Genomic DNA, 15162 nt, shown 5'->3' with positions numbered 1-15162 from the left:
ATTTTTTTTAAAAATAAGATCTTTAAAAAACATTTTGGGTCCAAAATATATGAATTCAATGTTTAATTTGAGTGCAGAACTGTGGCAATTGCATATGCAATAGTCAGCTGAATGTTGTAGTCATTTGCATGTTCAAATAATGAGAATGAGCACGTTAACTCTGAAAGTTGTGCCTGCAATTAGGCTCAAATATGCATGTAGATCTTAAAATCTGGAGTTAGAAGTTTTGTGAAACCTAGTTTTTCTAGAATCTCACATTTCTGTTCCAAGTGGTTGGTGTACAATATACTCAGAGGGAATTTGGCACCAGAAAATGTTGGACAGTTGCTAGGATAATTTGTTTTTATGCACTTTTATCTGTGCAGTAATGGATGTGACCTCCATTAAGGATCTAGAACATTCACCACCAGCCAGGACACTTTGAATGTAGTGATTTGAGATGCCAGGTCACTCCATTTTAAAATGATGATTTCCTAAACATATTTGTTTAACATCATTCTACCAAGAATGTTTGCTTGTCTCAGTATTGATATCGTATTTAGTATTTTATGTTGTTCTTCCCCTTCTCAGCACATAAAGCATGTCACAGATAAGCTGACAGGTGAGGTCACTAGACTGATGCAGCCACTGCTACTCATGTTGATTTTAGAAAAGATCAGTTGTTCACCTTCCAACAATTCAAGGCTTTTTTTCAGTCTTGGATCACATAGAAGATCCTGCCATTTAGCTCCTTCCATATAAACAGAGCAGTGTTCTGTTCAAGACATGCCTGCCCTGTTCTCCAAGCCTCAGCCTTGATATATAATCATGGGACACCACACTAGAACTCTCCAAGAGAGTACTTCAGATGACAAAGCCTGGGACCCCTTCTTTGAAACAGGTTCACTAAGACAATCTAGATTCAACCCTATCTGCAAAGGGCAGAGTCACTTTCTTGTTTTAGGCTCTTTGACAATGCAGTTATCCATTTGTCCTTCAAGTTTTATTTGCTTTGTTCCTTAAATAGTGTGGCAAGGCAATGACTCACCGCTGCAGCACCTCCTACTGGTTGTCCAGGGAATTAGCTCTTTTCAGCCAGAAGCACCCTCTGCCAGTTGGTGTCCTGCCTGCCGCTTGCCCTGTGCCCCTCCCGGTCCCCTTCTAGATTAGAGTTCTTCCCCCTGGCAGTACCCCCTCAGTCTGGGTCTCCCCTCCCTGGGGGAACCCCCACCCTCCCTCAGTATAGGGAGTCACCATCTAGCCCCTGTTCACTGGGGCAGACTGCAGTATATAAGCCACTCATCACAGGCAAGGGGGGTTTAGACCTGCTGCCTTTGCCTACCCCCTGCAACTCCAGTATCTATTTGACCTTACGCTAGGCCAAGGGAGTTTCTAGGCCAGCGCTCCCCAGTTCCTCTAGCCTTCCCCCAACCCTGCTCCACCGTAAGTACCTAGGTACACTCCCCAGCAGCCAGGCCCTTCTCCCTCTAAAGGCAGGGAAAGAGTATCCTTCCTAGCTTCTGGCCCATTGCCCTCTTATAAGGGCCAGCTGGGCCTTAATTAAGCTGGCCACAGCTGTACTCAGCTACTCACTCAGCTTCCCCCAGCTGTTCTCACTCCTCTTCCTCACTGCAGCCCTCTCCAGGCCTGCTTTAACTCTTCAGGGCCAGAGCAGGGTAACAACCCTGCTACAAATGGCAATATCATGGTGAGTCCTTTCAAAAAAACACTGAGCATTTTATTAATTATTTGATGCTGGCTGTTCCGGTGTATCCATATTCCATCCACAGACAATGCTATGCAGTGAAATTCTAGTTTCTGATGTGGAAGGATTTAGGATTGAAATGTATGTCGGAGATCTGGATGTCTAGCAATGAGACACAGAGACTCATCTATAGTCTGGCTCAGGTAGGTAAAGATCAAAAGTTTTTATTATCTGAGGGCTGTTTGGTAACTAACACAAAATAAATTGATAAGCATCATTAAAAAAAATCTTAACAGTCAGTACCTTGAATGGCAGTTTCAAAAAAACTAAGAATTTAAGGAATCAACTACCACAGAGAGTGAACAACCTCTGACCAATAGAGGTGGTCTTATCACTCTTAGACCATGTCTACACTAGCAAACTTGCAGCAGCACAGCTGTACTGATGCAGCTGCACAGTTGTAAGATCACTGGTATTGCTGCTCTATGCTCATGGGAGAAAACTCTCCCGACAACATAATAAAACCACCTCAATGAGCGACAGTAACTATGTTAGTGGGAGAAATTCTCCCACCAACATAGCATTGTGTACATGTGTTTTTTCACACCCCTGAGTGACACAAGTTTTGCTGACATAAGTGGTAGTGTAGACATGGCCTTAGTCGAATTAGAGAGAGAGACACACACAAACGATCGGAAGCAGATGGAAGCCAGCAAGGAAAGCCAGCAAGGGAAGCCAAAGAGGAGCTGCTGGAGAGAAGTTAGAAAAGCTGCTGCAGAGAAAAAGAGAAGAAAACTGGAGTGGCTGACCAGGAGCTGAGCAGCAACAGTGATCAAAAGAAAAATACCAAGAATTTATAAGGCAGCACCAGTGATTTCAAAAGGATGCCAACAGATTTGTAAAGTAAGCTTGACAGTTTTAATTTTTATTGTAGTATAGTTTAGCATAGTATTTAATATGTGTAACACTGATGGACCCAGTCTTCGGAGGGTGGGATTGAACCTGGGGCCTCTGGAACTTAATATAAGAGCCTCTACAGCATAAGCTAAAAGCCAACTGTCTTGTAGTTAAGGCTGTAGAGCAGACTCATTAATCTCTCTCTCTAAGTGCTGGCAGTGCCACTAGATGGGACAGAACACCACACCCAGGAGGGTGTGTGTGTGTGTGTTTTAATTCGTATTTTACTTACGGAATTTTTAAAGCAAATTTAAGAACTGCTGTCAGCAATTTGTTACAAACTGGCTACTTGTAACAAAGTGCTTTGCTTAGAATCATTTAAACTATTTGCAACAAGAGATTGTGTTTCAGGGATTTTGTGCTTTGTTTAGGATTTTTAAGATACAGTGTATTAGGGATTATTAGTTACATTAATAAAAGATACTTTGTTTTGGAAAGAATACTGCCTGTGTCAATTACTTTATCGGAAGGTTATATCCATGTCCTTTAGTGTTTCCTTAACAACCCTAGAAACTTCTACCTCGGGAAGGACAGACTAAGGGGGTAATAGAAAGGTTAATATAGTGGTGTTCCATAATCTATTTTTGGGGTAACAGTCTCTCTAGTTCAGGGCTGAACCAGATGTACTACTACTGGATGTCTGCTCTGTGGACAATGTAGTCAGTTTTCAAGGCTACCAATTTGGCACTTTTCATAAATAATAATTTTACCTGACCTTTCTTTCCCTCAGACAAAAACAAAAACAAAACAACAACAAAAAAGCAAACATTTGTGATAACCACCCATAGTTCTTCCGGGTTGCTAAATATGCAATGTCGGTAGAACAATGAACAAGATACAGTATCATTATCTACTCTGCAAACAAACAAGCTGTGACTAGCTGGACTAAATATAGACATAATTAGAGTCTGGATCAGATCTGCTGGTAGACATAAGGGCACAAAAAAATACCATCTCACCCAAATGGAAAATACTTAGCATAACAAAGGAATGGACATCACATAACATAGATCAGGCAAACCAATCCATTTACACCTAGCTGCATGTTGGTTATTGTTGTTTATTCTTTACAATACTCTCTCTCTCTCTTTTTTTTTAAGCTATAAACAATAGGACTACATGGCTTTCATTTTTCATCTAAGGGACAATGCCCAGCCTCCATTTTGCAACTGACCAGTGAATAAAAAAGGAAAAAGTTATGTATAGTTCCATGACTTTCCAGATTCATGGGGAATGTTCGTTTTTTGAATTCACTGAAAGATGTAAGTACTAATACAAATAATAAGACATTTTCATTCATGCACAATGGCGCCACAATCCATAACCCACAATGACTCTCCAGCATGACTCTTCAGCAATTCTGTGGGTCATTGGGTTCCTGTGTTTGTTTCAGTACTAGTCTGCATGTACATGTGACAAAGTGTACACATCTAGTGCTAGCGTGTTTTGGTATCCAAGCAGAAAGACATTAAGGGAAAACCTATACATGTCCACACTCAGAATATGTATCTATGATCTGTGATGATATGTATGATCCAAAAAAACATTGGTGTTAGGTCTAATTCAATCCTTCTGGTTTTGACTAATAACTATTAGTGAACATCTTGTTTTCCTTTAATTTAGAAAAAAATCCACATACTCTTAAATTCTATAACATTTTTCCATAAAAGACTGGAAATTAATAGGTTTAATATGGTTCTATAGAAATTACTCTATAAACCTATCAGTCCAATTTCTCATCTTGTGTAAATCAGCATCACTCTGTTGAAATTAGGAGGACCTAATTAATTGAACATATTAACATGGAATCTTAATATGTCTGAATCTGTATACAGGATCCTGAAAGTACAAACATAGGACAAGATTTTCAAAAGTGTTTAATAATCTCGCATGCCTCAATTTTTGAGTGGACAACTTGAAAAAAAATCTTAAGAGTGCTTTGTTTTCCCTCAGTACTTTTTGAAAATCAGGACCCAGGCTCAAATTTGACACCCAAGTACTGAGGCAACCCAAATCACTACACACTTTTGAAAATCTTGGCCACAGAAACTGCTACAAAAGACAAATGAGTGCTGTGTTCTGATTCCTCCTCCACATCCCACTATATATATATAAAAAACATGCTTCTCTTCATTCAAAGTTACTCTTGTAATGGGGAAAGACTTGATGTGTATTCAACAAGTGTGGTTTACGTGATCATTAGGAGGCACGTATATTGTAGCTGATCTCTGTAACTAGTGAATACTTGATTTTTATTTTTTTAATAAAGAAAAAATTGACATTCAGTAGTCAGTTATTTAGTTTCTCGGGTGTCATTGTGTGTGAAACAAATGGGCCCAAAGAAAGATTTAGTACATCAGAGTTATTTTGTCGAGTTAGAGATTTTGAAATGGGATTATGTATCATTACAAAGTATCCATACTGGCCACAATCTTGCATCTTGTTCCACACAGGCAAACTACCATGTCTTTACACTGCATGGGTGAGATCAGTACATGTGGAGCAGAGTGTAGGATCAGGGACTTTGTTTGTGGTTTTTACTGTTCCACTCAAATTAGAGTTTTTCAATTACACTGATGAATTATTTGTCAAGCTGCCTTGTGTTACACCTAAAGATCCTGAGTTTGTTTTAATTTTTACTCATTTTCAATGTTTATATTTTGCAACTAGTGTCTTCCAGTTTTATTTTTTTAATATCATTTTTGGAGTTTATTTGAATTGTAACAGCAAACATTTGAGCAATAAACAGAAATAAAATAGAATTAAAAAAAAAAAGAAAGAAGAAAACCTTGGGAGATGTTTAAAATAGCCTCATATCCTTTTTCACATCCTACATTCCTACACTGGGATCATCACATACACAAAAGCATCTTACCATATTGCTGTTATGCAAGAAGTGAGAGTTCAAAGAGGAAGAGGTACAGGGTTGTAATTACAATGGAGAGCAGAGATGGCAAATAGGATGAATTCTACTGGATGACCTTCTAAAAGAATATTGCCCTTTCCTGTTTTTTGTTTGTTTTGTTTTTTTTTGTAGGGCTTGCTTTTAAAAACGGATGCTTGTAAAATTTAGGTCTCTCTATTGGCTTTGGTTTAAAATGAAAACTGAACTCCTTAGTGTGGCAAGGCACCTTCTCAGTCTCACCAGCCTCAGCTATTTGTAGCCTTAGTGAGACAAGCTTCGGGTAAAACAGTCCCTCTTGGCTGCACGGGGGCAGCCCGCTCCTTCTCTCAGCCAGTCTTTTTAGGCTTGTTTTTCTCCCTTATGGGAGGGAATGCAGTCTCCCCACCTGGTGAGTCTTGCTACTCCTCACCTACTGGCAGCTCAACTTCCCCCTCCTTTCTCCAACAGGGGATGATTTAAAAAGGTCTTCGGCAGCCCTTAGTTGGAATCAGCTGATCCTAATTGACCTCAGGTAACTCTCTCTCAGCTGATCCTAACTGATCTCTGGTAACCCCGCTCAGCTGAATCTGATTGCCCTGTAGTCACCCCTCCTCAGTTGATAGGGAGGAGGACCTTTTACCCTTCTGGGACTGTTTTCTACCCTGCCCTTGCAGCTGTCTGTCCTGAGTTTATCACATTAGTTACAGACCATATCACAGTCAAAATATTGTAGAATGGACTAAATTACAAGCCCCTTTGCTTCTCTACAATCAGGCTCCCCAGCAGGGTTGCTGACCATCAGTTGGCTTGGCTGAGTACAAAAAGAAGTGTGGAGTGGCTCCATGGATACTGCACAGATGGCTGTTGCAGATCCACTCAGGCTGGAGATGGTACACAGATGATATTCAGACAATGAAATCTAAAAAAAAATGCTATTCTTTCAACATGTTACTGTACAATGTATCTTTTAAATTTCACAAATATAATAAACTCACCACCCTGCTTTGTCCTTGAAGTTTAAGACTATTGATATGCAGCACATGGGCCCAATTCTCTTCTGCTCTGCAAGTTGAGTGGGTCAGAGGCCCAAGGCCAGAGCCAAAGGTAAACCACAATCATAAGCCAGAGGTGGAGCCAGGGATCAGTACCAGAGAGACAGAAGTCGAATGTCAGAACCAGAGGGTCAATCAGAGTCATAAGCCAGAGCCAAGGATAGGGTTGCCAACCCTCTCACTTTCACCAGGAGTCTCCTGGAATCAAGCTCTCTCTCCCGGAGGCTACTTTAGCCAAACCGGGAGATTTTGGGTGCTAATAGTCTGGCACGGCAGTGGAGCTAAGGCAGGCTTCCTTACTTGCCATGGCTCTGCGCCGCTCCCAGAAGTGGCCAGCACCATTCCTGTAGCCCCTGTGGGGTGGGGCTAGGGGGTTTCTGCACACTGCCCCGACCCAAAGTGCTGACTCTGCAGCTCCCATTGGCTAGGAACTGTGACCAGTGGGAGCTGTGGGGGCGGTGCCTGAGGACATCAGCACACAGAGACCCCCTGACTCCCCCACCTAGGAGCTGCTGCCAGAGTGATGTGCTGGTTGCTTTTGGGAGCTGCCCGAGGAAAGCGCCAATCTCCTGATGCCCATCCTGTACCCCAACCCCCTGCCCCAGCCCAGAGCCCACACCCAAACTTCCTCCCAGAATCTGCACCCCACACTCCAACTCTCTGCCCCAGCCCAGAGCCTGGACCCAAACTTCCTCCAAGAACCTGCACCCCCTCCTGCACCCAGACTCCCTCCCAGAGCCCGCCCCCCACACCCCAACCCCCTGACCCAGCCCAGAGCCTGGACCCAAAGTTCCTCCCAGAGCCTGTGCCCCGCACCCCTTCCCACACCCCAACCCCCTGCCCTGGTGAACGTGAGGGAGGGGCGGGGGGAGAGCGAGCAATGGAGGGAAGTAGGATGGAGTGAGCGGGGGCAGGGCCTCAGAGAAGGGGTGGGACATGGGCGGGGCCTTGGGGCAGGGGTGGGGCAAGTGTCTTTGGGTTTGCGTGATCAGACAGTTGGCAACCCTAGCCCCGGGTCAAAGCCAGAAGTCTAAAGCCGGAGGGGAACAGAAGAGCAGGAGCAGAGGCTGGAAGGCGGCACTGGAGCAAAACAGGAGCTGGAGCAGAGCAGGGGCAGTTGTAGGCAGGGCACACAGTGAGCGGCCCCTGGCCTGCCACAGAGGGCACGCTGATAAGCCAGTCAGGGGCAGTGGCCACTCTTTTAGTTCCAAGGCCCTGCAGCTGGGCTCTACATATCAATGGTCTTAAACTTCAAGGACAAAGCAGGGTGGTGAGTTTATTATATTTGTGAAATTTAAAAGATACATTGTACAGTAACATGTTGAACGAATAGCAGGTTTTTTTTTTCAGATTTCATTGTCTGAAGACCATCTGTGTACCATCTCCAGCCTGAGTGGATCTGCAACAGCCATCTGTGCAGTATCCATGGAGCCACTCCACACTCTTTTTTGTACTCAGCCAAGCCAGCTGATAGTCAGTAACCCTGCTGGGGAGCCTGATTGGTTGCCTAGCAGCAAAGGTAGTCAGGGAGCAGGCCAGCAGCTAGTCCTAACTGGTATGGTCCCTGACATTATCAATTGCTATCAGATGCCTGGATATAATTCTTCTTCATAATAAATATAGAAATATAGCACTGGAAGGAACTGCAAGAGGTCATCTAGTCCATCTGCCTGTGCTAATGCAGGATTAAGTGTATCTAGAGCAGTGGTTTCCAAACTTCTTCTGCCGCTTGTACAGGGAAAGCCCCTGCTGGGCCAGGTCAGTTTGTTTACCTGCCGTGTCCGCAGGTTCGGCCGATCGCCGCTCCCACTAGCCACGGTTCACTGCTCCAGGCCAAGGGGAGCTGCTGGAAGCGGCGGCCAGTATGTCCCTCGGCTTATGCCGCTTCCAGCAGCTCCCATTGGCCTGGAGCAGTGAACCATGGCCAGTGGGAGCCACGATCGGCTGAACCTGCAGACGCGGCAGGTAAACAAACCGGCCAGGTCCGGCAGGAGCTTTCCCTGCACAAGTGGTGGAATAAGTTTGGGAACCACTGATCTAGAGCATCGTAGCATGAATCAAAACACAGGAAATGTTAAAACTGATCTTTACCAAGTTGAAAAAAATGCACAGATATCAATGGATCCAAGAAAAAAAATTGCATTATAGTATAATTATATGATGTTTCTGAGCTACCTGCTCTTGTTCCACCACATACACATAATGGGCTCCAAAGTTGCTGCTTCAAAACTGAACATGAAGACTTGACACACCCTCAAAAAAGAAAGCAAGCATTGGTGCAGCCTTGCAACAATCTAATGGAAAGAACAGTAGAGATAGAAAAGTAAGGTCCAGAATACTCTTACATCAGACTATTACAGGTGGAAACACAGGTGAACATAAGGAAAACGTAATACACTGATGTGGCTATTTTTGCACTAAAATTACAATAGCTCTGCTAAAGTACCTGCAGTTGCATTCTGGTGATCTCCAGTTTATTTTAATTATTGTCAGGACATGACACTTAGAAATAAAGGTTACCTGCTGTGGTAGTATGGAATTTTTTAAAAATACAGGCCATCATACCCAAGAGGGAACAACAACTTGATTCGATTTTTGTTAGCAAAATATTGCTGCTAGATGGCTAAATAAATGACAGTTCACGACCCTAATACAGGCTTTGCATTGTGTGTCTTTTCTCCTTTTTTTTTGACATCTTCAGTTCCTTCTGTCCTAAAACTTCTCTCTTTTTTCATGTTTTGTTTTTTCTTTTCCCCTTTTTTTCCCCTCCTTGTGTCTTTCCCTTTCTTACATCGACATGTTAATTTCCTGATGGTTTTCTATCAGTGGGATCAAAAGCAGAATTTGGGTCAATATTTTTAATACGCCATAGCAGCATCCCCTTTCTTTTGAGATGTTCCTTTCCCCCTTATCCGTTGCATCTTCCCTTATATGTTGTTCCCCTTAATGATTCTCTCTCCTTGTTTACCTCTTTTTCTCCCTGTCTGAATGATAGGGCTAAGTCCACCACCAAGCAGATGTGTTGAGAAGAGATGACCTTGTCAAAGAGTACCTGCCGTGGGACACCTGCAGTACTTTATAGGCATTCCAAGCACCAATATTGGCATTCATAGATTAATATTGTTCTACAGATTTTTATAGTTACTTGAAGAATTCTCAACACTTCTGTCATAAATATCAAGGGAAGGGTAACCACCTTTCTGTATACAGTGCTATAAAATCCCTCCTGGCCAGAGGCAAAACCCTTTCACCTGTAAAGGGTTAAGAAGCTAAGGTAACCTCGCTGGCACCTGACCCAAAATGACCAATGAGGGGACAAGATACTTTCAAATCTGGAGGCAGGGGGGAGGAAACAAAGGGTTCTGTCTGTCTGTGTGATGCTTTTGCCGGGAACAGATCAGAAATGCAAGCCTTAACTTCCTGTTAAGTTAGTAAGTAACCTAGCTAGAAAATGCGTTAGATTTTCTTTTGTTTAATGGTTGGTAAAATAAGCTGTGCTGGAGGGAATGTATATTCCTGTTTTTGTATCTTTTTGTAACTTAAGATTTTGCCTAGAGGGATTCTCTATGTTTTGAATCTGATTACCCTGTAAGGTATTTACCATCCTGATTTTACAGAGGTGATTCTTTTACCTTTTCTTTAATTAAAATTCTTCTTTTAAGAACCTGATTGATTTTTCATTGTTCTTAAGATCCAAGGGTTTGGGTCTGTGTTCACCTGTACCAATTGGTGAGGATTATTCTCAAGCCTTCCCCAGGAAAGGGGGTGTAGGGCTTGGGGATATATTTTGGGGGAAGACGTCTCCAACTGGTCTCTTTCCCTGTTCTTTGCTTAAAACACTTGGTGGTGGCAGCATACTGTTCAAGGACAAGGCAAAGTTTGTACCTTGGGGAAGTTTTTAACCTAAGCTGGTAAGAATAAGCTTAGGGGGTCTTTCATGCAGGTCCCCACATCTGTACCCTAGAGTTCAGAGTGGGGAAGGAACCTTGACAACTTCCATGGCTGTTTTTAAATACAAATACTTTAACTGAAGACAGTAACCCATGAAATATCATCTCACTAAATTTTTGGAAGAATAAGGCTTGGAGCTCAACCTGTTTCCATAATATAGTGAATTGTTACACTGCCATCTAGTGGTAGTATGCCATAATAGCCAGACAATTATATCCTACTATAGTTGCAGTATTTTTATTCTGATGTGTGTACTAATGAAGTATTACTTATTAGTTAGAATAAGACTGCCCTGCTGTCTTTCCTGTCAAACTTACAGCTCATGGACTTGACAGAAGGATCTGAATGGTAATTATATAACAAGGAGAACAATATTTTGTCCTTTCCTTGTATTTATTAAATCAATTTTATATTAACAAAGACAACTCAATTCCTAGTAAATATCAGAATTAACAAAGATTATATGTGACTTTTCACATATAATGAGAAGGATGACTAAATATAAGGAGCCAAAAAATTGGACAACTATTTTCTGCTAGCAGAGCATCAAACTAAATAGTACAACAATACCTGGGGAAAGACAAACAATATGAAAACAAACAATTTAGTGAAATATCAAGTAGGAATTTTTTTTCTTACAAAACAAACCCCAACTAGGAATTTCAATGCATAAATGAGGGTGTAAATGCATAAAAGTTAAGAAATTAAAAATGATTGTTTCCACTGCATCTACTACCGAGCCACATTCCACCATACATACTGTATTAAAGCAATAATATAATTATAAATATAGTTCTGAAGTGCCAAACATTACATTGGTATAACAGCAGCAAATAATGGTTGCTGTGGTAGAATTTCTGAATTTTCTGATGGGTTTGCTTTTAAATCCTCAAACTCAGCATTGCACTGATATACTTGTAGCAGTACATGATAAATTGGTTTGAAGGTGTTTACAGTGTGCACTGTATATTTTCTGGGCAAAATACCATTCCCAGTGAAAATGTAAATTTTGCCATTGACTTCAATGTGATCAGGATCTGGCCTTATATAGACATAGACCTCCATCCTGGAATTCACAACACTCAGGTGGACTGTTGTTGCCCACACATCATCCCATGAAGTTCACTGTGGGCCTGTGAAGGCACAAAAATCCACCCATGTGCAAGAAGCTGCAGAATCAGGGCCATAGTCCTTTCCATATATAAAAAAGTAAGATGTAAATTGTAAAATAACTCCAAATAATCTCAGCATGTGCACAGTTCATAGTAGTGAACGTTTCCTGCCTTTGTCATAGTTACTATTTGTAATCATAGTTACTATTAACTGTTTCTGTTATCCCTAGCTGAAAAACACAAGTAACCAGTGATGTAGACAGGCATATATTCATCCCTCCAGCATTCAGAAGTCACAAACAGATAGACTGTGGTCCAGCTTGTGTGACTTACTACCTTTCACCAGCTATTCCGACCAGAGTTATCCTTAATTCTTCCCTGTAGTGACGCCGCGGGGGGAGAAACAACCAAAAAATTCTAATGTGCCTTTCAAAGTCAGTTTACTCTAATTACAGATTGCAAATGTAACACTTGTTGGTGGGCGCGATAGAACCTGTGACCTCTGGTAGCTATATGCATGAGCCACTACTGCATGAGCTAAAAGCAAACTGGCTATTACCTAAGGCTGTAGAGCAGACTCATTAATCTCTCTCTCTAAGTGGCCTCGGTGCCACTAGATGGGACAGAACAGCACACCCAGGCGATGTGTGGGTTACACAAACACTAAAATCCCTTAATCATGATCATATGGATATCGCATGACATCCCTACAAGGCAAAGTTAAGTTGTCTGGGGGCTTGAACTATGGATTTCCATACCTTAACATGTCTGGATTTCTTTTAAGTAATCTTAACTCTGAAAGTCCTGGGTTTGTAATGCTTGGTTTAGGATAATTACAACATCCCTGTAATTATTTTTACCCTTAAATTACTGACACATACTCTCAATCTTAACTCCATTTTAATGCACTTTTGTCTTGGAATAATAATAATAATACTGCTGCTGCTGTTGGCTAGTGAGAATTAAAATTTTTACTGCTCGTTTTGTAGCTGCACAGCATGTCGAGAATCAGTCTCATAATTATAACTTCTAATAATTAGCAACTGTTCCTGTGTGCTTTATCCAGGGCATTTACATTATTTGCCTCCTCTGCCAGCTGCAGTGACAGGAAGTCAAGAAAGACACAGAGGGCCTACAGACTGCTGGCAGGCAATTATATATAATAAGGTGCTACAGAAAGCACAGCACAGCAGGTGCAGTCCAAGGAGGAAGAGGCAAAACGCTGGGGTTGGCACAGAGTAGGGAAGAAAATCTGGAATATGAACTAGTAGCACACAAGGCCTGACCCAGAAAAATATGCAAGGTCAAGGAGGAGTAAAACCTTTACCTAGCAAGAAGCTGCAGCTTAGACAGAAACAGGCTGCGGGGAGTAAGTGATTGGAAGTGAATCCCGGAAACCATCTTCTATAAAAGGTATTTACATAGTCTTTTAAAACAGGCAGCTATGTTTGTATAGTGCCTTTCAGCCTGAAGGATCCCGAAGCACTTCACATGCCCTCACACCACTGACACACAGCCCAGTGCACAAACTAGGAGGCAATAGTTGTATAATAGGGTGCAGGGAATGAGTACCTATTGACGTCCCAGCGGGGTGGGTGGGCACAAGCCCGCGCACATCTGAATGTCCCTCCCCCAGTCTAAGGGAAGGAGCGACTGGACCCAGGGCTCAAGCAAGTTCGGGGGGCAACAAATATTGAAAACAAGCACAAGCGTGAGTGTCACAGGGTCAAAATCAGGCAGGCAGAAGGTGACACCGAGCAGAGAACCCCGGACAGCGTCCCCTCCTCCTTGAAGGTGTGCAGGGAGCCAGTGGACACAGCCCAGAAGAACTCTGCCCTGACACATGATCTATAGGGCCTATTTATGTTCCTCCCTCAGTCTCAGAGCACCTCCCTGTCCAGCATCCTCCTCCTGGTATGGCGGATGGCCACCTTGGCCAGTGCCAGGAGGAGGTTGATGAGGAGTTCTCGCAAATTCGTGGGGCCATGGATGGAGTTTACATATATTAGGAGGTGTGGGGGAAAGTGCAGCCAGAATTGAATGAGAAGATTCTAGAGGAGCTGGAAAAGGGGCTGCAACCTGGCACATTCTATATAAATGTGCACCAGGGTCTCCCTCACGCCGCAGAAGTGGTCAGTGTCCAGAAGCGGTGGGGTGAACCACGCCAAGTACATGCCCATGCTCATGGCTCCATGAAGGAGCCACCAACTAATATCCCTAGTGGGCCAAGGTGGAATACAGGCTGGCCCACTGGGGCTCCTCACCCTCCACAGGTAGTAGGAGGTCCCAACACTTGGTGTCGGGGTGGGACACAAGGGTGAGGAAATGAAAGTTATGGAGTATGAACATATACAGCTGTGTCCTAGGCATGGTTTGGAAATGAACCAGCTGCAGCTCACGCAGCTGGCTTGGGTTATGCTGGGGAGTGGCCAGGGGGCTCGCAGGACTGCTGACAAAGTACAGAGGGCCAGGGGCATGCAGGGAGCACCCTCCCACAGAACCCGCTCATGAAGGCCTAAGGGGAGGGCAGCCTTGAGTATGCGCTGGGGGACATGATGGGTGGGGAGCCCCATGCACTGGCCAAGCACCAGGGGATCCACCCAGTCCCCCTAGTCATCGTTCAGGAAGTCTATGGTCCTGGTGGTATCTGCCAGGACCAACCTCCAGCATACTGAGGACTCCGCCACCTGCACACCAAGGTGGGGGTTGTGTGAGAGGGGCTCTGTGAGGAGATCTTCCCCCTTGGTACCCACCACAGACCTGGTCACCGAGACCAGCTTCCAGGTCTGGAGGAGGTCCTGGTAGAAGACTGGAGCTCAGAGAGGTCTTGCAGAAGATCCCTTGAATGGAGGTAAAAGAGCTGCCAGTTGTACCAGAGCCCTCAGAGGTGGTGGAGGAAGGCATGTGCCAGCATGCTCCATGCCGGACTTCCTGCACCATAAAGGAGTTTCTGCAAGGCCTGGAAGTGGACGACATGGACCCGACTGCAGAGGCAGAGCAGGCCCTGTCCCCCCTTCTTCAGGGGATGATTCAGAACCCCTGCAGATACCAATTGCAGCCCCAGCCAAAAGAACTCCAGAGTTAACCTCTGGAAGCAGGCCAAGGTACCCAGGGCTTTGAGCCGGTGCCAAAGCATGGACCCAGCTGGTTAAGCTCCACTATAGGTGCTGCAACTCAGGGTGCGGGCGGTGCTGCAGCCTCCCCTGGCTTGAAGTGGTTTCTATTATATACCGGATTTACAGTTTGGTTCAATGGCTCTCAGCGCTCCCACTCTACAAATTGTTCCAGCACCTCTGAGCTCCAGTGCCCTCTCCCGCAGGGAAAGGCACCAGAGCAGTCCTGTCCACCTCCACAACCACTTAGTCACCCTGCCCTCCAAATCATGCCAGTTCTCTGGTGGGGAGAGATGGATGACGGAAAGGTAAATGCCCAGATAGAGCAGCAGATCCGTGCTCCACCAGATGGCCTAGAGCACAGGTGGGAGGGACCTGCCTGCCACCTGTCCCAGACCATCAGGCCAGA

The 15162-nt window shown here is 44.0% G+C and overlaps 1 long non-coding RNA gene across 1 annotated transcript; it reads left to right on the top strand.

Annotated features, from left to right (window-relative positions):
* The first annotated feature begins 1553 nt into the window (after nucleotides 1-1553).
* On the top strand, nucleotides 1554-10173 carry LOC140907603 (uncharacterized). Its single transcript, XR_012157550.2, has 3 exons — nucleotides 1554-1887; nucleotides 3742-3903; nucleotides 9573-10173. It is a non-coding gene; the product is annotated as an uncharacterized LOC140907603 (long non-coding RNA).
* The last annotated feature ends 4989 nt before the right edge of the window (nucleotides 10174-15162 follow it).

This window comes from Lepidochelys kempii, chromosome 2, assembly GCF_965140285.1.
Source record: "Lepidochelys kempii isolate rLepKem1 chromosome 2, rLepKem1.hap1, whole genome shotgun sequence".
NCBI classification, from domain to species: domain Eukaryota; kingdom Metazoa; phylum Chordata; order Testudines; family Cheloniidae; genus Lepidochelys; species Lepidochelys kempii.
The sequence above is the reverse complement of the archived record's forward strand: the minus strand, read 5'-3'. Positions and strand labels throughout refer to the sequence as shown.